Genomic DNA, 22,925 nt, shown 5'->3' with positions numbered 1-22,925 from the left:
CCGAAGATGATGTCAAAGTATGCGGCCACATTCTTTATGACTGTTATGATCATCACTTACCACATCCCGTAAAGCCAGTTGACCCGAATTTTCCATTGAATGACGTCGCGACCAGATCTAGCAATAAATTCTGGAAGGAAATAAGGTCTGTTTTAGGGCCAAGTCCCAATTTTTGGGATGATTATACTAGCACTGAGCATCAACTGCGTCATTAGTGGTTAAACACAGTATCGGAAGGCTGTTTGTCATTATGTGTACAACGCTAATGACGCATTTAAATTATATCAGTAATGCTGTCGATTGAAGCGTAAAATAAGAGTAAATCAGTTCATGATACCAATACAAGTAAATCCACCAATGGCGTTACTGAGGGTACGTTGTATTACTAATATAACATGCCCGATGCATAGCTGATTCAACACATACCGCTCGACACATTGGAAGAAAGATCACGCCACCCCGAAATTCTTGACAAGTAGACGCCAAAAGTTTCACCGGATAGGTAAAACTTTAGGAATACCGGGGCCGCCGTTGTGCGAAATGTGACTGACTTGAGACTGTCATCCGCTGCACAGATTTGGAGTAAATCGTCCTGATGCTGCTTGGACGCGATACAGCTAGCTACACCCTCCCCGGATTATCTGTATTATCAGCACGGAAGATGATGGGATAATTCGCCGCATGGTGTCACGCACATGTATGCCGGCCCCGTGGTGTAACGGTTAGCACTCAGGACTCTGAATCCTGCGATCCGAGTTCAAATCTCGGCGGGACCTGTTGCAGGAGTGCTTCTGTTATCAGTTCACCATCTCTTTCTCACACCACGCTTCGGCAAAAACCGGCATCCCATTTGGCCTGAAACAGCTTTCTCGTATGTAAACAACCTCTTCGTGCGAAATTATCTTGCCAAATCATCAGCCATATGTTGAGTGAAAGGAAACTGCAGCGATGGTCACATATCCCTTTCATCAATAGTGAGGGTGAAATTGGGGCCCATGTTATCATGACAATCAATGCACGGCGATGACGCCAAGAGGCCTGGAGACATGTTGGGGATCGGTCTACCGTGTCCCACTATTGTAGTCACGCCCCGGAAAACCCCGTGAATGGCGCGCAATCACCTAAATGTTTTGCTAGGTAGGCAGAAGCACGTGATATGCGGTACAATGTTGGAGACATGAAGGGGACATTATATCTTGAAAACACTGCCAGAAGTGGGATCCGAACCCAGACCCGGAGAGTCGGACTGCGACCTGAACTGCGCCTTGGACCGCTCGGCCATCCTGACACATCACGTGGGTGAAAAATCATTCTTGCTTCCGATGGAGCTTTAGAGTAATCTGCCACCATTGGGTTCCAACCTTCCGTATAAGGGATACCGTTCCAGGACGTGTACACAAGGGAAAACAACACGACAAACAGTGGGATGGCAGAATTTCGTCCAAAAGGAACGAAATTGCGCCATAGTGGAGTCCTTCCAGTTCAAGAGGCCCTTTCATCGCTGATGCAGGGGCAGATCCAGGGGATCAACCGAACGATGGCTTGCCAAGATAGCAACAGTGGGGCAAGAGTGACTCTTTCATTGACTGCAATGTTTAGCATTTGAAGGCATTGAAACAAGTATCAAATATGATGAAATAACCTCACTGCACTTCAGATTGGGTACCAAATTACGTCCTCCCGCAATAACGCTAGTGTGAAGAAGATTTGTACACCCTAAAGAAGATGACAAACAGGAGCACGGAACCTGCAAGAAGTAGGAAGTGAGCATGCACTCCCATTTGACATTGTTGAACACATTTTTTCCGCTGTCCCAACAGGGTAAGGTATTGGTAAGTGGCCCCGGGTCCGTCACGGGCTTCGTTTGAGGCGACCCGTAGAGTGGCCGAAGGGCCCTTCGAGACCGAAGATCAAGGTCTCGATTGGTGGACTGAAGGGACCGAAGGCCCCGAAGGACTGGGCGTAGGCCACAATAAGGACAGCCCTGCCCACAGGGCTGTGACTTCAAATGTCGAAGAGCCTCTTGCATGGAGACAATTGAGGACCCCTGAGACAATGAGGGCCTCCATCTCGGTCAAGATCACCAACACTGAACAGTCATCTTCGTGTCGGTCTGAGCCCTACGGCCTCCCTTTCCAAGCACGAGCAAGACCTGGCCCGCGATTTTCTTTGGTTGGGGTCCCTGAAACAATGAGGATGTCGGTCAGGGACCCGCATTGCCTAACAGAGGGTTCTGTGTCAGCAAGTGGCCCGAGACACCAGGGGCCGTTTTTGAGGGACACTGAGCAGGGCCCGAAAAGCCCGTCGGGACCAAAGATCAAGCGCCCGATTGGAATACTCAAAGGCCCAAACGGCTACCTTAAGATCATATTACAGACCCCGCCCCTGGGGCTGTAATCTCAAATATCCGTTAGAGGGCCTGCTGCATCGGTTGAGTACCCCTGAGACGATGTGTTCCCCTATTCCGGTTAAACATCACCAACGCCAAACTGTCGCCTACGCGTCGGTCTGATCTCTGGAGGCCCATTTCTGAAGCCGGGCGTGCAGTTTGCATTGGTTGGGGCCCTGCAACAACGCGGGATTCTTTTATCGGGTCTACAGTTTCTAACAGTGTTTTGTGTTGACACGCGTTCGGGTGGCCGGTTGGATACCCTTTGCTCGGTTGGGGGTCACTTTGACCCCCCTCTTGAAATCTCAGAAACTAAGAGAGATAGAGACACTAAATTTTCAGGGCGTGTTGGTCTCTTTGTGAACACAGTTTGGTCAAAGCTTGAGGTTCATAGGTGATGACCTTCGGGTTAAATGAGGTCAAACAAGGATCCCCGGGCGTGACTACAATGGTTGGTTTGGGCGGGGTGCTCCCCAACATGTCTCCAGGGCTCTTGGTGCCATCGCCATCCACTGTTGGTGATATCTAATAATATCTCACGGTGATATTTAATAAATATGATAACGCGCCACCCCTTCGGAAACCGAAGTAGTAGCATGTAGACACAATGGTCGTACCGGGCGGGCTGACTCCCAGCATGCCTGCAGGCCTCTTGGCGTCATTGCTCTTCATTAATAGTCATAACATGGACTCCGTCCTCACCTGCTTACTGATGAACCAAGAGCTTAACCATGACCATCGCTACAGCTCGCTCTTACTCAGCATATGACTCACTGGTGCAATTACCTGCCAGTCTTGGGCATGATAACATGGACACCACCCTCAATTATTTATTGATGAACCAAAAGCTTGACCATGACCATTGCTACATTTTGGTCTCAATCAGCATATGACTCATCAGTGCGTTTGTATTCCCGTCTTGGGCTCATCGACGTTGTTGAATGCACAAAACCACACCCGAGACAGGTCCCGCCGAGATTTGAACTCGGATCGCAGGATTCAGAGTCCTGAGTGCTAACCGTTACACCACGGGGCCGACATATGGTGGTGTGGTAGCATGCAGCGAAATATCTCATCATATGCCGTGCTGATAATCCAATATGCAGCATATTTCGGCCACCAAGACTCATTCTTTCGCCGAGATTCTTTAAGTATAACACGAATAATTGACTTCACCATGTTGTGTCTGTGCGGCATCACCAGACAACCGACTGGACACAACTGGATCCTACAACCTAGTTCCAGATTGATGCTACCTGGTTATCTGTACCGCGTCGAAATACACGAGAAAGGGGGATGTTCAGAGGCGGTCACTTTGTTATTTGAGTGTTATTTGAGTTGTGTATGTTGTTTGAGTTGTGAAACTGGAGAAGTGACTGCATCTGTCCATCCCCTTCTTATGCATTTGAATACGGTATAAATAACGAGGCAAGCTCAATCGGGATTCAGGTTGCAAAATCCATTTCTATCCAGTTACTTGTTAAGTGATGTCGCACTGACACAACTTAATCAAACCGCTTATTCGTGGTATACCTAAAGGATGTCAGCAGAGAAAAGGGTCTTGGCAGCCGAAAAAAGTACGCCGGCTTATAAGCACCGTGGATGATGGGGTAATTAGTTGCATGCTGTCACTCTTCGACGCTGGCCCCGTGGTGTAATGGTTAGCACTCAGAACTCTGAATCCCGCGGTCCGAGTTCAAATCTCGGTGGACCTGTCTAGGACGTGGTTTTGTGCCTTCAACAACGTCGGCGACCCCAAAACAGGAATACAAATGCGCTGGTGAGTCATTTGTTGATTGACAGTAAACTGTAGTAATAGTCATGGTCGAGCTTTTAGATCATCAATGAATAGCTGAGGGTGGAATCCATTTTGTCACGGCCATCAACGCAAGACGACCCCAAGAGTTTTGGACCCAGGTTTGGGGGCAGCCCACCCGGCACAATAATTGTAGTCACGCCCGGTAGACCAGTGGAATAGCACGCAGTCACCTGTGTGTCGCACTAGACATGTTGAAGCCGCTGATATTCTATGCCATGTGGGGGAGATCGTGAGAGTAGGCAACATCGAAAAGCTATGTCAGAAGTGGGATTCGAACCCACGCCCGGAGAACCGGACTGCGACCTGAACGCAGCGCCTTGGACCGCTCGGCCATCCTGACGCATAAGAATAACGAGGCCCAAAAATTGGCATGCGCGTCGGTGGTGGCTCCTTTAAATGATTTCCTACTATTCGGTTCCAATCGACAACGTTAGTGATGTCATTAATGAACGTTTCTGACGAGGACAGTGAGTGACAAACAACCTTCCATGGCGGTAGAAAACGACTAATAGCACAATTTTTGCTCCTTATATGTGCAATAGCTCCTAAATTTGAACCCCACCCCACAACCGGACCCTAGCTGCTGCCAAGTTCCGGTGCTAGGTGCAGTCGTAGCATCTTTCTACTTCAAATTCGGTTGGGCTCTGGCTGATTCTTGCCCTGCTTTATGTGATGGTCTACGTGATGCTGATGATAAGACAGTACGAATGTGGCCGCAAGTCTCAGCATCATCGTCAATCACCGACCGATAATTGTACCGACAGCCATTGCACCGGCCAATAGTTTTAATTGGCAGGTTTTTATCGTGCTATCTAGTGTTGTGTACTCATTTCACAAAACGGTTGCGAATAATCATCTATTCATGTGTGCATATTTCACATGACCTAAGCATCGATCTGTCTAGTGATACACACCCGTGGGAATTTGCAAGCAGTAGAAACGGGATATGTTCATCCTTCAGCGTTTGGAAAACACTTCTTACTATGCCATTCATAACCCCGGTCCCATGTTAATTGCATTAAGAGGCTGGAGGAAAGGGTCACAGATCTACATCCTCTCCCACGCCCCGCATCCCCGTTTCCGTGTATTTGAAAACCAAGCAGGTTGCCAGGTAGTTTGAACTTTGAATCTGGATCCTGATCATAGGATCCCTTTCTTTCCAGTTAATTATCCGCTGGCATGGCATGATCCAGCCGACTTTTCACATTATGCCCGACAGCCTGAGACTGAACAAGCATTGGCGGCTGAAGGGCGTTACATGCCTGGATTATCAGTACGGTAATCTTGTGGGATGATCCAATGTGTGTTAATACATCAGCACTCACTAGCCCAGTAGCACCGAGGAGTCTTGACTATAAAGGGTGCTTTCGTCCTTGTTTACCCTATGTTCTATGCAGTTCAGTTTGGGAACGAAATCAGCTACTTTTATACTAGTGCTTCCATGAAGGTTTTATATTCTCTAACTAATATGACACCCACAAGAGCGCGAAACCTGCGAGAAGTGGGAAGTGGACTCACACACTTTTTCAGATTGGCTACCACATTTCCTGGCATGCAGCGTAGCAGTTATCATGTCACTGGAGGTCTCAAATTGGAGAAGTATCCGTCTCCGCCCTTCTGATGCATTTGGATGTGGCACAGATTACCAGGTAGCATCAATCTGGATCCAGGTTGAAGGATACATTTGTATCCAGTCACTTGTCTGATGATGTCGCACAAACACCGCATGATCAAGACAATTATTCATGTCATACCTAAATGCCTTCGGCGGGAAAATGTGTCTTTACGGCCGAAAGATGTTGTACGTTGGATTATCAACGCGGTGTATGATGGGATAATTCGCTGCATGCTATCATACCGCTACACGTTGGCCCCGTGGTGTAACGGTTAGCACTCAGGACTCTGAATCCTGCGATCCGAGTTCAAATCTCGGCGGGACCTGTCTCGCGGTCGGTTTTGGGCATACAACCATGTTGATGAGCCCTAAACTGGAATGCACTTGCACTAATGAGTCAAATGCTGAGCGAGAGCGGGCTGTAGCGAGTATCATAATTTAGCTTTTTCTTAATCAATAGACAAGTGAAGCCCATGTTATCATTGTCATCAATGCTTAGCAGTGACGCTAAGACGCCTGGGGACATGTTGGAGGTCATCCCGCCCGGGCCAACCATTGTAGTCACGCCCTGGGAAGCAAGAGAAATAGCGCGCAATCATCTGTTCGCCTTATTAGAGATCTTGAAGTTAGGGACATGTGGTGTTGTGTGGTAGCAAAGAAAACGCATCCACTCGACATCAAAAACTCCTGTCAGAAGTGGGATTCGAACTCACACCCGGAGAACCGGACCGCGACCTGAACGCAGCGGCTTGGACCGCTCGGCCATCCTGATACACTCCGCCAACGCGGCTGGAAAATTGAACCGCGCATTGGTGGTGGTTTCGTTGGATGATTTGCTACAATTCAGTTCCAATCGACAATGGTAGTGATATCATTAACGGACATTTCTGGCGAGGACGGCAAATGACAAACAGTTTTTCATTACGTTGAAAAAACGACTGAGAGCATGATTTTTGAGCACTACGTGTGCAGCCGGTCATAAATTCAAACCTCGGACATCATTCAATTTCAAGTTTGGGTGGGAATTGGTTGGTGTTTGCCCTGGTTTTACGTGACGTTCTACGTGATGATGATGATAAGACAGTACGAATGTGACGGCATATCTTAACATCGTTGTCAAGCATACACCGGCCAAACACTGCTATGTGGCAGGTTTTGATAGTGCTGGCTATGCTTTTAGAACCACTGTACGAAGCGCTTGAGAGTAGTTCTCAACTCATCCCGTATATTTCACATGACCCAGGTATCCATACCACTGACCACGTGGTGTAACGGTTAGCATTTAGGAATCTGACGGCAAAGGATGCATTTCGTCCTTGTTGGAACCGGAGCCTATCTGCCAACCGTGTGATCGGGAAAGACGTTCTTAAACCGTTCTTTAATCCAAAGCTAGAGTCGAAGAAGAAATATTGGTGAGGTGTCAAGGTGGCCGAGCGGTCCGCGGCGCGTTCAGGTCGGAGCACGGCACTCCGGAAGTGGGCTCAAGTCACACTTTTGACAGGTTTTTTATGTTAAATGCTCCATTTGTACTCCTACACGGTACCGCATATCACATCCTTAAGCGTGTCTAGTATGGCATACAGATGATTGTGCGCCATTCCTCGGGGTTTGCGGGCGTGGCTACAATGGTTGGCCCGTGTGGGCTAGCCCCCAGCGCGTCCCTGGGCCTCTTGGCGTTATCGCTATGCATGGGTGACGATGATAACATAAGCTCCACCTTCACTTGTTTCTTTGCGAAGCAAAATCTTGAGCGTGGCAATCTCTAAAATGTTCCATCGCTCAGCATATGACTCCTATGCGGATGTGATTATCCGGTGGTTATGACTCCCCTGCAGATAAACGCGCATCTCTCGCAATCCGAGAACCATACAAAGCTCGCGCGCTGAATTCAGCAGTGCCTGCCTTAGCGCAGTTGTATTCGGCACATGGCGTGCCACGTGCACATCACGCACCCCGGGAGTGTTGTCTCCGGTACCCTTTGGCTCATCGACGAGATTAAATGCACAAAATGGCTTCTGCAAATTAGGAAGCAACGTAGACCATAAAGCTTTCATTGCGATTATGGAGGCATGCAGCGCCTTTTGGTCGCCAATGCCTGCTCTGTCACAGGCTGTTAGGCATAACTCGAATAGATGTCTTGATCACATTGTGACTGTGCGGCCGGCATCATCAGGAAAATGTTTGCATATAACTGGATCCCACAACCTGGATCAAGATTGATACTATCTGGTAATCTACACCGTGTCCAAATGCAAGAGAAGTGCGACAGGTGGAGGCGGCCTCTCCGCCTAACTGACAAGTCAAATGACGGCATGCCTGCTGCGTTTCATGGCAAGAATATCAGACAAAAGTATTAAGGGATATGAAAAGTGCGCATGTCCCGTACGCAGTTCTGGCATGTTCCCGTTCTCCTCCGTGTGTCGTGCTATTTAGGACGCATAAAACTTTCCCACGCTAGTGCTATTAGAAAAGGATCCCATTTCGTGCACAATCTAAAATGTGTGGAAAATAAGAAAAACAAGGGCAAAATCCATTATTTGAAGGATGAAGTGGTCTTTGGGTCATGCGCTCCAAAGTTACTCCCACTGAGGGAGGCGGGGTCCCTGGGACCAAAGGCCACAGCAATTTTGGCAGTTTAAGAACTATAAGGCTCCTACAACTTAACAAATGCCTTCAGGTGGCGTGCCACTAAAGTGTTGATTCCCACAGTGCTGCGGTCATCGCTGCGGCCGAATGCGCAAAAGCACGGATATGACAGGTCCCGCCGAGATTTGAACTCGGATTGCAGGATTCAAAGTCCTGAGTGCTAACCGTTACACCACGGGACCGTCGCTTAGTGGCGTGACAGCAGACAGCGAATGGTAATTTTCCTTTTTTACATCACGAAATTCTTTAATACTTTTTCCTATAGGTTGCGCTGGTTAGATTTTCTTCCAACATTATAATTTGTCGTTGTATCTTTGCCATGTTGCTGTGCTTTCCCCTGGTTTTTCGACGAGTAATAAGGCGAACGCTCGCATAATAAGGGTTCTTTTCAAAATGATGAAAGATGTGCATATCCGCTCGTAAATTCCCACTAACGGCATATCACTGGACAAATGAATACCTGGGCCTTGTGAAATTTTCGTACATGAATGGATGATTACTTGCATCCGTTTCGTGGAATGATTACAAAAGCATAGCTATCACATAAATATGTGGCCGGTGGATGCTTGATGACGATGCTGAGATGTACGGTCACATTCGTAGTGTGTTATCATCATCACATAGAACATCACGTAAAACCGGAACAAAACCAATCAATGCCCAACTAAATATGAAACCGAAGGATGGCACGGCTATATCTAGCAGCGGATCTCGGCATCAGCTAGGGTCCGATTGTGGGTGAGGTTCAAATTTAGAAGCTATTGCACATGTGAGGGGCAAAAATCATGCTATTAATCGTTTTTTCACCATCATGATGATGATGATTTGGGCTTTGGTGCGCACCGACTACGTTGGTCATATGGCACCCATAACCTACTTGTTATCTAACAGTTGCCTGAAAAGCGGAGAGATAAGGTTTCGTTCGATATATGGCATGAAATTGTACGTCTTCAAGATAAATAAAAATGTGACCGTCATGCACTGAGCTGGAATCGTCTCCCTACATACCACAGAGCGATGGACGCAAGGACCCAGATCCAAAATGGCGCATACGTTCCAAGGCGAGGTGGGCACAATCTACCAAGACATGTCGTATGGTGTAAGGATCCCCGCAGCGAGGACACCGCGGTTGGTCTTCCCTGGATACGAGGTATCGGTGAGTTGCATATGTGTGGCCTTTTCTCAGGCGAAATAGCGTCACTTCCTCCCGCCTCACCCTACGACAGCTGGACGCCCATGGTCCCAGCCGGGGCTTTATCTCCCTCAGTTTATTGGCAGCATGCACATCCCAATTCGCTTGCCACTGCTTCGACATAAAGCCAGATACCACTGCATATAGGTCGTTAGCGGGGACTGTCATCGTAAAGATGCCAGATGCGTGTGTGGCACGCCTTGCTGCGGTATCACCTACCTCATTACCCGATATGCCAACGTGGCTTGGTACCCAGCAGAATGCCACCATCTTTTTTCACCATCATGGAAGGCTGTTTGTCATTTGCTATCCTCGCCAGAAACGTACATTTATGATATCACTAACGTTGTCGATTGAAGCTGAATTGTAGCAAATCATCCAAAGGAGTCAGCAGCCATGCTCGGTCCAATTTTTCGCCCGCGGAAGCCCCACGCGTCAGGATGGCCGAGCGGTCCAAGGCGCTGCGTTCAGGTCGCAGTCCGGTTCTCCGGGCGTGGGTTCGAATCCCACTTCTGACACGGCTTTTCGATATCGGTTGGTCTTGTTACCTCTTCTCCCACGTACAGATGGGACAGATGGTATCTCTTCTACCACATATGCGACATACAGATGATTGCGTGCCGTTCCTCAGATTTCCCCGGCCGTGACTACAGTGGTCGGTTTGGGTGGGCCAGCCCCCAACATGTTTGCAAGGCCCCTGGCGTCATTGCTGTGCATTGACGGTGATACCTGATGATATATTATAATTATATCTATTCCAGATGATAACGTGCCACTCCTTGGGTTTCCGCGCGTGTGACTTCAATGGTTGGCCCGAGCGGTTTTACCCCCCAACATGCCCTCAGGCTTCTTCGCGTCATCGCTATGCCTTAATGGCCATAATATGATAACGTGAGCTCCACCTTCACTTGTTTACTGATAAACCAAATGCGTGATCATGACCATCGCTACAGCTCGTTCTCAATCAGCAAATGTCACATTTGTGGAACTGTGTTCCCGCCTTGGGGTCATCGACGTTCTTGAACGCACAAAACCACGTCCGAGACAGGTCCCGCCGAGATTTGAACTCGGATCGCAGGATTCAGAGTCCTGAGTGCTAACCATTACACCACGGGGCCAGTGTTTGGAAATGTGGCAGCATGCCGCGAGTTATCCCATCATCTGCCGTACTAATAATCCAGCACACAACACCATTCGACCGAAGTAACATATTTTCACGCCGAAGGGATTTATATTTAACACAAAAAGTCGGCTTCGTCATGTTGTATCTGTGCGACATCACCAAAGAAGTGACTGAATACAAACGGATGCTACAAACTGGATTCAGATTAATATTAGCTGGTAATCTGTACCGCGTCCAAATGCATGAGAAGGAAGATGGGCAGAGGCGGTCACTCCTCACCGCTTGTCATTGATTTCAGCATACGTAGCCAGACACACAGATGGTAACACGCCGTTCAGTGGGTTTCTCCGGATATGCCTGCATTCGTTGGCCGAGAAGGGTGAGGCCTAACATGTCTCCAGGCCTGTGAGCGCCATTGCAGTATGTTGAAGATGGTGATAATACGAGCTTCAGCTTTACTTGTTTGTTTATGAACTGCAAAGCTACACTAAGATAACTGCTATAGTCTGCTTTCACTAACAAACGGCTCATGATTTGGAAAGATACTTTGGCATGCACAAGAAGATATCTATTCTACATACGAGCAAGGCTTTGGGCTAGCCGAGTTGCCACCCTTTTCGCGCATGCGTGGTTTGGAAGAAAATCGCTGCACTCATAATCCAACAGCACCGAATGCGAATTCCGTAGCATACGCATAGTTATTCGACTGACGTGAAAAGCTTAGCTGGCAGATAGCTAACAAGGGTCAACCCAGGCCAACTGTGTCACAGCATTGTGCGACACATAAACCTCTCTGCACTCCTATCTGGCGAAAAGGCGGAGGCAAAATTATTCGTTGAACTTAACGGCATAACTTGTTCGTTGGGTTCGAGGTATGCCCAACAAGCAATGCTCAGTACGTGCCTTGAGCCTAACAACCTCCATGCAAGCAGTTCCAAATAAACTTTTGGAAGAGTCTAACATTGATTTGTTGCAAGTAGCCACAAAAGAATGTGGTAACCATGTAGCTTTCTATTTTCGAGCGAGGCAGGGAGAATAGGACGAGCATGTCAAACGATTTGCAACTCGGGAGTCGGCGCCGATCTTAAGGGCACAACTGCTGGTTTCATAATAAGAAACAGTGGAAAGGATAACTGTAATTTTAGGCAAAACATGGGCGAAGCTCAATTTTTTGTTGTGGGGCTGATAATATTACCTGCTTCCTTTTTTCGAAGGCACTAAGCCGAGCGTCAAGACGTAAATTGATTTTCTTTTAGCGAAAGATGCTATTTCTCGAAATACATCTTCAACAACGTAGAGAACGCGGCCCTCTAGCATCACCAGTGCCTGGTAAGACGTACAGTAAGGCAAGCGCAAATAAATATATAGGGTCAAATAAATTAAAACAATCATCTCTCGCAATATGAAAACCAGAGGACCACCACGCTGATTTGAGCACCGTGTAATTGTACCGTGTAGTGGATTTGAGGTCCGTGCAATTGTATCCCTTACAATATGTGTCACGGAAAGGATTATTACGGTACTCTAGGGTTAATCGACGCTGTTAAATGCACAAAACCGCGCATATGTCAGGTCCCGCCGAGATTTGAACTCGGATCGCAGGATTCAGAGTCCTGAGTGCTAACCGTTACACCACGGGGCCGACGGCTGGCAACGGATGGCAGGAAGACAATTAGACCACAAATCTCCTCCCGCCGATTTTCCAGGCATGCAAGGCCTTTCGATCAACAATACGGTGGATGGTGGATAATTCACTGCGTGCTACCACACGGCCTCACGCTGGCCCCGTGGTGTAACGGTTAGCACTCAGGACTCTGAATCCTGCGATCCGAGTTCAAATCTCGGCGGGACCTGTCGGATCCGCATCTTTATACACTCAGCCGTGGCGACGAGATTAAGATCAAGATCAAAACTACAGGAATCGGCATTTCCGTGGTACGAAACTTAGATGGACGCAAGTGCGCAACTAGGGTGGTGTTGCCGTCGTCGCGCAAGGCGTGTGCGGTCCTCAGATTGCGAGAGATGCGCAATTGTGCTGAACATCTTGCCGGGCACTGGCGTGGTTGGAGGCTCGCGAGGGGCGCATTCTGCGAAACGTAAAAGCGTGAGAAGTGCGAGAAAGTTTTTGGTCTGCGTTGCTGCTTTTCGATTTCAAGAGCGTCCTCTTGATTTGACTGCTATTCAGGATCATCTGGCGTTGTTTCACAACTCTAGGCAAAGGGCACGTGTTCCGGCCGAGCGGCGCCGAACAAGTTCCTGCTGCTGCTAAGCTTCATATGGGCGGTGTGTGTTCCACCTCCCTGCCCGCGTCAGTATCTGTCAGATGATTGAAGACAGCATGGCTAAAGAAGTATCAGTGTTCGCGTATAACGTGGCGATGCTCATACGACCAGCCAAAGTTGTTGCTCTTTGTAAGTACACTGTCGTCAACGAGACAGTCCCGATGCTGGACGTCCCCTGATGAGCTGCAAGCTCGGCGGGACCTGTCACGCCCAGTTTTTACATTAAACCGGATCGATTAACCCTAAACTACCGGAATCGACATTTCCGTGGCACGTAATGTGCGGGACATAATTGCGCTAAGACGGGAAGTGATTCAAGCTAGGGCGTAAATCTGGTGTGGTTCTCAAATTGCGGATGATTCACACTCATCCGCATGACAGTCATAACCACAGGAGCAGTAGGCACGGGATAAGCACATTTTTCGACACTTCGAAAGCATTTTTACCGTGCAAATTCCTCCGGTCTAATGTTAATTGTGATGAGAAGTTGAGGGCGAGGGTCACCGATTCACCAAGCCCACGCCCCCGTTTCCGTATATTTAAACACCGAGCAGGTTACCAAGTATTACATGCTATGAACATGGATATGAAACCGCACATGTGACAGGTCCTGCCGAGATTTGAACTCGGATCGCAGGATTCAGAGTCCTGAGTGCCAACCGTTACACCACGGGGCCGACGGTTAGCAGCGGATGGCAGGTAGACAATTAGATCACAAATCTCCCCTGCTGATTTTTCAGGCATACAAAGCCTTTCGATTAACGTTATGGTGGATGATGGATAATTCACTGCATGCTGTCACACCATTACACCTCGGCCCCGTGGTGTAACGGTTAGCACTCAGGACTCTGAATCCTGCGATCCGAGTTCAAATCTCGGCGGGACCTATCACGCTCAGTTTTGTACATTCAACCGGATCGATTAAATTACCGGAAATTACCGGAATCGACATTTCCGTGGCACGTAATGTGCGGGATGTAATTGCGCTAAGGCGGGAAGTGATTCAAGCTAGGGCGTAAGTCTTGCGTGCCCCTCAAATTGTGCCTGATCAGCACTCATCCGCGTGAGAGTCATAGCCACATGGAGTCATATGCTGACGGAGGTTATCATCGTCATTTTCATCGTCATCATCATATCATCATATGCATGGCAATGGCGCCAGGAGAACTGGAGACGCACCGGATCTTAGCCTGCCAGGCTCAGCTACTGTAGTCACGCCCGGGGAAAACTGATGGATGGTGCACAAACATCTAGATGTTTTGCTAGATAGGCTGAAGTGTGTGATGTGCGGCACTATGTGAGAGACGTGAAAATAGGGCACTCGATGTCGAAAAAGCCCTGTCAGAAGTAGGATTCGAACCCACGCCCGGAGAACCGGACTGCGACCTAAACGCAGCGCCTTGGACCGCTCGGCCATCCTGACACGCGTAGTCATACTCGGGCGAAAAATTGGACGGGTCGTCGGTGGTGGCTTCTTCCCATGATTTGTTGCAATTCTATGGCTATGACTCTCACGCGGATGAGTGCGGATTGCAAAATCGACAATATATGTGATATCATTCAAGGACGCTTATAGCGCGGACAGCAAGTGACAAACATCCTTCCAAGATGGTAAAACAGACTAATGACACAATTTGTGCTTGGTCTTTGTGCAAGTGGTCCAAGTTTGCAAACTGACCCACAAACAGGTCCCCGCTCTGCCAAGATCCAGTGCCATCCATGCCATAAAGCGTTGACATCATTCAAGCATTCAAATTTGGCTGGGCATTGGTAGGTTCCTGTCCTGCCTTTGCATGCTGTTCTACGCCATAATGGTGATAATGCAGGACAAATATGACCGCAGATCTCAGCATGATTGTCAAGCATCGCCGGCCAAGCATACTTGATGCTTCACATATTTCAGTCGTGCTATCTATGCTTTTGAAACGAGTCCACGAAAAGAGCGCAAATAATCATGCATTCAGGTGCATATTTCTCACGGCCCAGGTATTCATTTGTCCAGTGATATCACATCCGTGAGGATTCAGGAGCGGTAGGTACGGGATAACCACATCTTCCAACGCTTCGAGAACATTTCTTGCCATGCAAATCCCTCCGGTCTAACGTCAATTGTGATGAGAAGTTGGAGGCGAGGGCCACCGATTCCCCGACACCCTCCCCCATTTCCGTGTGTTCGAACACTGAGATTGTTACCAAGTTGTATAAACTATGAGCAGAGATCATGATTATAGGTTCCCTGTCTTTCCTGTCACATGCCTGGTAATATGACATGACCCAGCCGACAATCCATATTATGCCGAATTGCTTGCGGCTGAACAGATCTCCACAGCTGAGGAACGTTGCATACTTGATCATCGGCACGGTAGATGATGGGCTTATTCGCGGCATGTTATCACACCAAAACAAGGCGGCCCCGCGGTGTAACCGTTAGCACTCAGGACTCTGAATCCTGAGATCTGAGTTCAAACCTCGGCGGGACCTGTCTCGTGCGTGATTTTGTGCACTGAACCTTGTCGATGAGCCCGCGACAAGCGGAAGCAGCACTGCCATCTGTAGTACGTTATGTGATGGGAATACTATTGGGCTAATGCGGACAGTGTTAAAGTCAGTGCCTACTTTGTGTGTGTGTGTGTGTTTTTTTTAGAAGGGTTCTCCAGCCAAGCGGTCACCTTTGTATCACTCATGCAGGGATAGACCCAGGGGACAACTGTGCCTTGGCCATGGGTGTCGCCTTCTTGACTGGAGGGAACGGGGGGGGGGGGGGGGCTGAGCTAAAAGCTTCGACCATGTTAGCGGAAATCATGAAATCAAAGTTAAAATAGAAATCCTGTTCATGTAGGTTTTAAAATAGATTCAATACTTTGAAACGGTTTCCTATCTGAAATTGAAGCGGTATTGATATTATAGGTATGTAATGATGACATTTATAGCGATGCGTTTACTGACTTAGCGTACGATCACAAGTAGGGTTCGCCTAATGAAATGCTCCAATAACCAATTTTCCCGACAAAAAATGCCTAGATTTGCTATAGTCTTACTGAACGCGCCATTTTTGCCCAAAATTTTCCAATTTTGGTGAGAAATGGGTCAGTGGGGCCTGCTCGATCCCCACCCCCCTGCTCCGCACATTACTACATGGAAAAGTTCATTCGCACTTAGTCACTGGCTTTGGATTGAAGGGCGCTGGGAAGGACGTTCTTACTCTTAAAGCATTATTTGACGAAAAAGGAACAAAAGTATATAAAAGTATACTTCGCTACCTTCTGTCACACATACACATCAGATCCCCCTAGTGGAAAAGGTTAATACTCAGAACTTCGAATTCTACGAGCCGAGTTCAAATCTCGGCGGGACCCGTCATATCCATGCTTCCGTACATTCAACGGTATCGATGAGATGAGAAAGACTATAGGAATAAACAGTTCCGTGACACGTGACCTGAAGGGATGCGATCGCGGGGAGGTGCCAAGTGCTGATGTCAGTGCGTGGGTCATGTGCGTTTCTGAGATTACAAGAGCTGCGCGCTTGCCTACTACACGTCTTGCACTGGTGAAGTTAGAAGGTCGCTAAAGCCTCGAGTCCTGCAACTCTGTAAATTGTGGGAAGTGGGAGCCCATAGAACCCTTGTGACTTGTAATCAACATGTTGCGAGCACCCCCCCCCCCCCCTCCCCCCCTCTCCGTCTGTCGGTAGGTTCATAACAACCGATCTTCTATTGCACGCAAGTCTCCGGTCAGTCACGAGCTGCTAGCATGTCCAGAGCAACCCAGTGAAACGGCACGTAAACATGTGTGTTTGGCTGCGTATACTGAAACAAGTGACGAGCGGTACCATAAAGAGAATATGAGAAGTGAAACGGCCGACATCGAAAACCGCTGTCAGAAGTGGGATTCGAACCCACGCCCGGAGAACCGGACTGCGACCTGAACGCAGCGCCTTGGACCGCTCGGCCATCCTGACACATGTAAGCACGTCAGGCGAAAAATTGGACTGGGCGTCGGTGTTGGCTTCTTTCAGTGACTTGTTCCAATTCGTTTACAATCGACAATAGTTGTGATATCATTTAACAACGTTTATAGCGAGGACACAAATGACAAACGGCCTCTCAAGGCGGTGGAATGCGGCTAATAGCACAATTTGTGCCCGGTGTGTTTGTGTGCAAACGGTCCCAAATTCGAAGCTTGTCCCCACAACAGGACCCGGCTGTCGCCAAGATCTGGTGCTAGATATAGCCATGACATCCACTTATTTGAAATGCGCACGGGCATTGGTTGGCCCTTGCTCTGGCTTTACGTGATGCTCTGCGTGATGACGACGAAAAAATTGTACGAATGTGGCCTCAGATCTGAGCATCGTTGTTAAATATCCACCGGATAAAGAAGCATTAATCTGCATGTTCCAGTCGTGCTAGCTATGCTTTTGGAGCCATTCCACGAAACATGTCAAGTGATCCTGCAATAATGTACGTATATTCCACATGACCTAGGTGTCCATTTCTCCAATGATACGGCATCCGTGGAAATTGGCGAGCAGTAGGAACGGGAAATATACATCTTTCAACGCTTTGAACATATTTGTACCATGTCTATACATCATGCCAATATTCACTGACATTCGCTTCGATACAGGCATGTTGACGAATTATCAATGGAACTTTCCCTCCATCCTCCTGACTTTTCTACGAGAAATAAGGCTATTACTGCTGTCGTATCTATAGCCATAATGTTCCCTGCAAATGCACTAAACAAGTTACGAAACATTTTTCGCCACGTTAATTGTGTTGGAACTTTGGAGTTTAGGGCCACAGACCTTACCTCCCCCCCCCCCCCCCCCCCGTTTCCGTATATTTGGACACCGAGCAGGTGTCCAGGTGGTATGCACTATGACTCTGGATCCCGATTATAGGACCCGTTTGCCTCGAGATACTTATCCTGTGACATGACATGATCCAGCCAACCATTCACATCATGCCTAACTGCATGCCAATGAATAGGTCTTGGCAGCTGAAGGGCGTGGCATGCTTGATTATCAGCACGGTGGACTTGTCGGATAATTCGCTGCCGGTTGGCACGCCATCATCCCCGGCCTTGTGGCGTAATGGTTGCCACTGACAACTCTACCAACAATAGGTACGTTCTTGTACTGAACTAATTTTATCCTATTGATACTAACGTGAGGAGATTTTATATACCGTAACCAATATAACACCTAAATGAGTGCAGTAATCTCCCATCAGTGGGGAGTGAACATGCACAATTGTTCAGATTGGTAGACATATTTTTTTGTCATGCAACGTAACACGTGTACTGTCATTTGTGTTGTCAACTCAGAGGAGTGGCCGCCTCTGCCCATTCTCCATCTCGTGCAATTGCGTTGCGGTACAGATTCTCAGGTAGTATCAATCTGGATCCGGGTTAAAGGATCTGTTTGTATCCCGCGACTTGTCAGTGACTTGTGTGCTGATGTCGCACAGATACAACATGTTGAAGCCGACTATGCGTGTTAGATATAAATTCCTTCGTTGTGAGAATATGCCTTTTCGGTCGAATGGCGTTGTGCGCTGGATTATCAGCGACGTAGATGATGGGATAACTCACTGAATGCTGTCTCGACGCGATCTGCCGGCCCCGTGGTGTAACGGTTAGCACTCAGGACTCTGAATCCTGCGATCCGAGTTCAAATCTCGGCGGGACCTGTCTCGGATGTGGTTTTGTGCATTCAACCACGTCCATGAGCCCAAGACGGAAATACGATTATAACTGAGCCGTTGAGTCATGAGATTAATATATAACTGAGTCATATGCTGAGTGGGAGTTAGCTGTAGCGATGGTCGTGGCCATGCCCTTGGTTCCTCAATAAACAAATGAGGGTGGAGCTCACGTCATCATATCATGGCTATTAACGCATAGCTATGATGCGTAGGCGCCTGAGGGCATTGCGATTTGCTCGCATGATTTGTTACAAGTCGTTCAGAATTGTCAACATGCTGGAGTCAGTGGCAATCGATGTCCTTTGGGAGAAGAAACGACGAGAGCACCTGATATCGAAAAGCTCTGTCAAAAGTGGGATTCGAACCCACGCACGGACAACCGCACTGCGACCTGAATACGGCTCTTTGGACCCCTCTGCCATTCCGGCACGCGATGATGACGCGGTTGAAAAATTGGCCTGGCCATCGGTGGTGGCTACCTCGCATGATGTGTTACAAGTCAGTTAGAATGGTCAACATTAGTGATTTCATTTCAAGACGCTTCTAGCGAGACAGCAAATGACAAATATCCTCCCATGACGGTGCAAAGTCGCCTAAAAATCTGCCTCCAGCTGCTACCAAGGTTCGGTGCTAGATATAGACGTGACATCCTTCAATTTAAAATTCGGGTAGATATTGGTTAATTCTTTCTCTGGCTTACGTCATGGCCTACGTGATGATGATGATAAGGCAGTACGAATGTGGCCGCAGATGTCAGCATCGTTGTCAAGCATCCACCAGACAAATACGCATTAGTTGACAAGTTTTAGTCTTGCTATCTATGCTTTTGGAATTATTCCACAAAATAAGTGCGAGTGATCATGCAATCATGTACGTATATTTCACATGACCTAGGCATGCATTACCCCGGGCCCAGTGCCAGTGGTGCAAGGGGTACATTTATAAATTTAAAAACAAAGGATGCGTTCCCTCCTTGTTTAGAATTTTCCCATGCTGCTCCGATTGAGTGAGAACTCAGCTCTCTCCTTTTAATGTCGCCGTGAATAGGTTCATATTCCGTAACGAAGATGACAACCAGAAGAGCGCGAGAACCCGCGAGAAGTGGAAAGTGGACGAGCATGCTGTTTTAGATTAGTGAACACAGATCTTGCTATGCAGCGTAGCAGATGCGCTGTTATTTAAGTTGGAAATTGGAAGAGAGGCCGCCTCTGCCCATCCTCTCTTGCAATGCATTATCTTGCATTGCGGTACAGCTTACCAGGTACAAACAATCTGGATCTGGGCTGTATGATCTATGTACATCCAGCCACTTGTCTGGTGATGTCGCACGCACATGACGTGACCAAGCCGACTAATTATAATATATCTAACGCAATCGACAGGATAATGCGTACTGGCGGCCAAAGGACGTTGCATGCTGGATTATCAGCATGGTGAATAATGGGACGATTCGCTGCATGCAATCAGACAGGTATACACCGGCCTCGTGGTGTAACGGTTAGCACTCAGGACTCTGAATCCTGCGATCCGAGTTCAAATCTCGGCGGGACCTGCCTCGGATGTGATTTTGTGTATTTAACCCTGCTGATTAGCCCAAGACTACCGAAAGAGGCACTGGCATCTGTGGCGCGTTATGTGGAGGAATACGCTTGGGCTAAGGCAGATAGTGCAAAAGTCAGTGCGAAGTTCTTACGGGCCACAGATTGCGGGATATGCGCACTTGTGCGAAATTTATGTAACTGCGCGCCCACTTAAATGCCGCTGGTTTTTGAGCTCACCGTATTTCTCCCAGACAACGTATGCAGTAAAAAGCGGCTACGTGTATGGCCTTCATCAGTCTCCTCGTATAAAAGAATCCAAATTTCCTTTTACATGTGAAATTATCTCGCCAAATCATGAGTTACATACTAAGTGAGAGCAAGCTGCAGCGATACTTATGTTCAAGCTTTTCTTTATCAACAAACGGATGAAGGTAGAGCCCATGTTATCATGGCCATGAATGCATGGCAGTGACGCCACGAGGTCCGTTGTTACTCTAACCTCGCATCAACTCCTTAAATGTCCTCCAAACTGATCTGATCGTACCCGTAGCTCCTTCAACCTCCTCCAAGCTATTCAAAGCGCTACCCGAACTTTCTCCAGCATCATCCAAAATGAAGGGTGCTTTTTCGGAGCAGTTTTCATCGGGCTGAGGTAGACATTAGTGGCGTCGTTAATTCATATACTTTTTGGTTCCATTTGTTTTCCTGGGGAGAAAAACCTGGTATGCAAACTGGTGTTAATAGCTTGAATTCGCACACTTTTTTCATATATGATAAAGATCAACTAACACGTTTTAGGGAAAATGCGCTCATTTTACCACGTATGTCATGCCTATATTGCTTGACAAGATGTCCTGACGCAATGTGGTGTCAACGGCGTCCTCTATGTCAAAGAAAACTGCAGTTATCTGTCGATTTGCCGTAAATACCATATGAATTGCAGTGTCAAGAATTAATAAATTCAGCTTAGAAAGTGATGACGTGAGAGAAATGGGTCTGTAATGTATAGGATCTAACCCCCTTTTACTGGGTTTTGAAAGGCTGCACAGAATCCGGACCTTCTGACGCGGAGCTTAGCGATCGCTGATGCCAACTCGACCAGAGTGGATGGGCCATCGTATGAGTGTAATTCATTCCTCGAAAAGTTCGCTGCGGATTGTTCACATCGCATTCGATGCCGTAAAAATTGCGGGTTTGTGTTGCCGCCTGCGCTGCGGCGGGCCAACGCTGCAGTGTGGTGTGCATTAAAGTCACCTAGACGAGGGACTGGTGGAGGGAATTCATGTAGCAAATATTTCATGTGTACCAACGGAAAAACCATACCTGATGGAAGGTAAAGCGAGCAGACAGTGATGTGACGGTGATTGCGATGTGGTCGAACGACCATAGCCTGAAGCGTGGATCGCAAGCTTAACCTCCTCGCTGGTACGCTATGGTGAGCTGCAAGGAGTACGCCACCATGAGCAATGTTCCGCGTCAACGCGTCGTTGCGAAACACCGCGTATCCTGCAAAAAGCAGCAATGCCTGGACGCTAACTTTACCTCTTGCAGGGATACGGCTGCAAGAGAGACCTTGCTGAACATAGCCTGGAGATCTAGGGCATTTGTCTTCATCACTCTGTAATTCTACTGTAAAAGAATGCCGCAAAAGGACGCATTAAGAAGGTGGTGAGACATGAAAAGCTAAAGGCAGTCCCGGCATAAGAGAATTCGTCTGCGCTAGTTGTAAGACTAGACACCTCAGACCGAGAGCTACAGTTCAACTCCGGAGTGCGGTGCCCCATCCTAGGACGAGTCCTCAGACTCGTTCCGTCAGATGGAGAAGGGAGACCAGCTGGGGCACGCTTCACGCCAGCGTACCCAGTCCGGGATGGAGGAGGGAAAAGGCCCATCGGTGGGCTTCTACCGGACCGGACTACCGGACGAGGGGTTCGCGGGACCAGTGGGGGATTCCACCTGTCTTGTTAGCCATGGAGTGTTGTTTCGGGGGACGGGCTCTTTGTCTGCCCCGGACAGACGGCTTACGGCCTTAGCACGCTCCAGCTCGGCCAAGCGTGCATGCTTGGTGTCGCGGGCGCGGCTGTCCGACTCGTGGAGCCCCATCGTCTCTAACACTCGTCCACACGCACTTTGCACTGGCGTCCGAGGCGACGAAAGCAGCGCTGTCCCCGGAACGGAAGCCGACGAGTGCAGCGGATTGTCCGGCGCGGGTGACGGGGAGGCCGCGGATCACGGCCGCGTCGGACCACCCTCCATGCCTCCTCTCCAGAAGGCGACAGCGGCGCAGGTGTCGTGAACAGCGGCATGGACGCTGCCGAGCAGCTCCGTATCAGGGAAGGAGCCAAGGGCCTCGACTCGGCGCCAGCCGCCAGCTCTCCTGGCACCACTGAGAGTCCGGGAGACCTCAGCATCGAGATGAGCTGAAGACCTGACGTCTGGTGATGGTAGTGGGCCGTTGTGCTGAGCCTTTGGCTTTATCTACATATGATCACCTGGGGTGACTAGCCTCATACAGACATCGTGCTTGGCGAAATGGGATGCTTTCAGCGGTTTTCAGCGAGATGATTTTCTTCTCTTTCATGAATTTCGGACAGCTCCGGTCGTGTGA

General features: G+C 48.5%; 6 non-coding genes across 6 annotated transcripts; 1 reads left to right on the top strand and 5 right to left on the bottom strand.

The window, feature by feature from the left end:
- Nucleotides 1-4,464: 4,464 nt before the first annotated feature.
- TRNAL-CAG (transfer RNA leucine (anticodon CAG)) lies at nucleotides 4,465-4,548 on the bottom strand. The gene has a single exon. It is a non-coding gene; the product is annotated as a tRNA-Leu (tRNA).
- A 4,031-nt stretch (nucleotides 4,549-8,579) lies between these two features.
- TRNAQ-UUG (transfer RNA glutamine (anticodon UUG)) lies at nucleotides 8,580-8,651 on the bottom strand. The gene has a single exon. It is a non-coding gene; the product is annotated as a tRNA-Gln (tRNA).
- Nucleotides 8,652-10,095: 1,444 nt separating this feature from the next.
- TRNAL-CAG (transfer RNA leucine (anticodon CAG)) lies at nucleotides 10,096-10,179 on the top strand. The gene has a single exon. It is a non-coding gene; the product is annotated as a tRNA-Leu (tRNA).
- A 528-nt stretch (nucleotides 10,180-10,707) lies between these two features.
- On the bottom strand, nucleotides 10,708-10,779 carry TRNAQ-CUG (transfer RNA glutamine (anticodon CUG)). Its single transcript has one exon. It is a non-coding gene; the product is annotated as a tRNA-Gln (tRNA).
- A 3,626-nt stretch (nucleotides 10,780-14,405) lies between these two features.
- Nucleotides 14,406-14,489, bottom strand: TRNAL-UAG (transfer RNA leucine (anticodon UAG)). The gene has a single exon. It is a non-coding gene; the product is annotated as a tRNA-Leu (tRNA).
- A 2,453-nt stretch (nucleotides 14,490-16,942) lies between these two features.
- Nucleotides 16,943-17,026, bottom strand: TRNAL-CAG (transfer RNA leucine (anticodon CAG)). The gene has a single exon. It is a non-coding gene; the product is annotated as a tRNA-Leu (tRNA).
- Nucleotides 17,027-22,925: the final 5,899 nt, after the last annotated feature.

The sequence above is a fragment of the Pollicipes pollicipes genome, unplaced genomic scaffold, assembly GCF_011947565.3.
Source record: "Pollicipes pollicipes isolate AB1234 unplaced genomic scaffold, Ppol_2.1 Scaffold_2555;HRSCAF=2994_pilon_pilon_pilon, whole genome shotgun sequence".
In the NCBI taxonomy this organism is placed as follows: Eukaryota; Metazoa; Arthropoda; class Thecostraca; order Pollicipedomorpha; family Pollicipedidae; genus Pollicipes; species Pollicipes pollicipes.
This window is presented reverse-complemented; position numbering and strand designations above follow the sequence as displayed.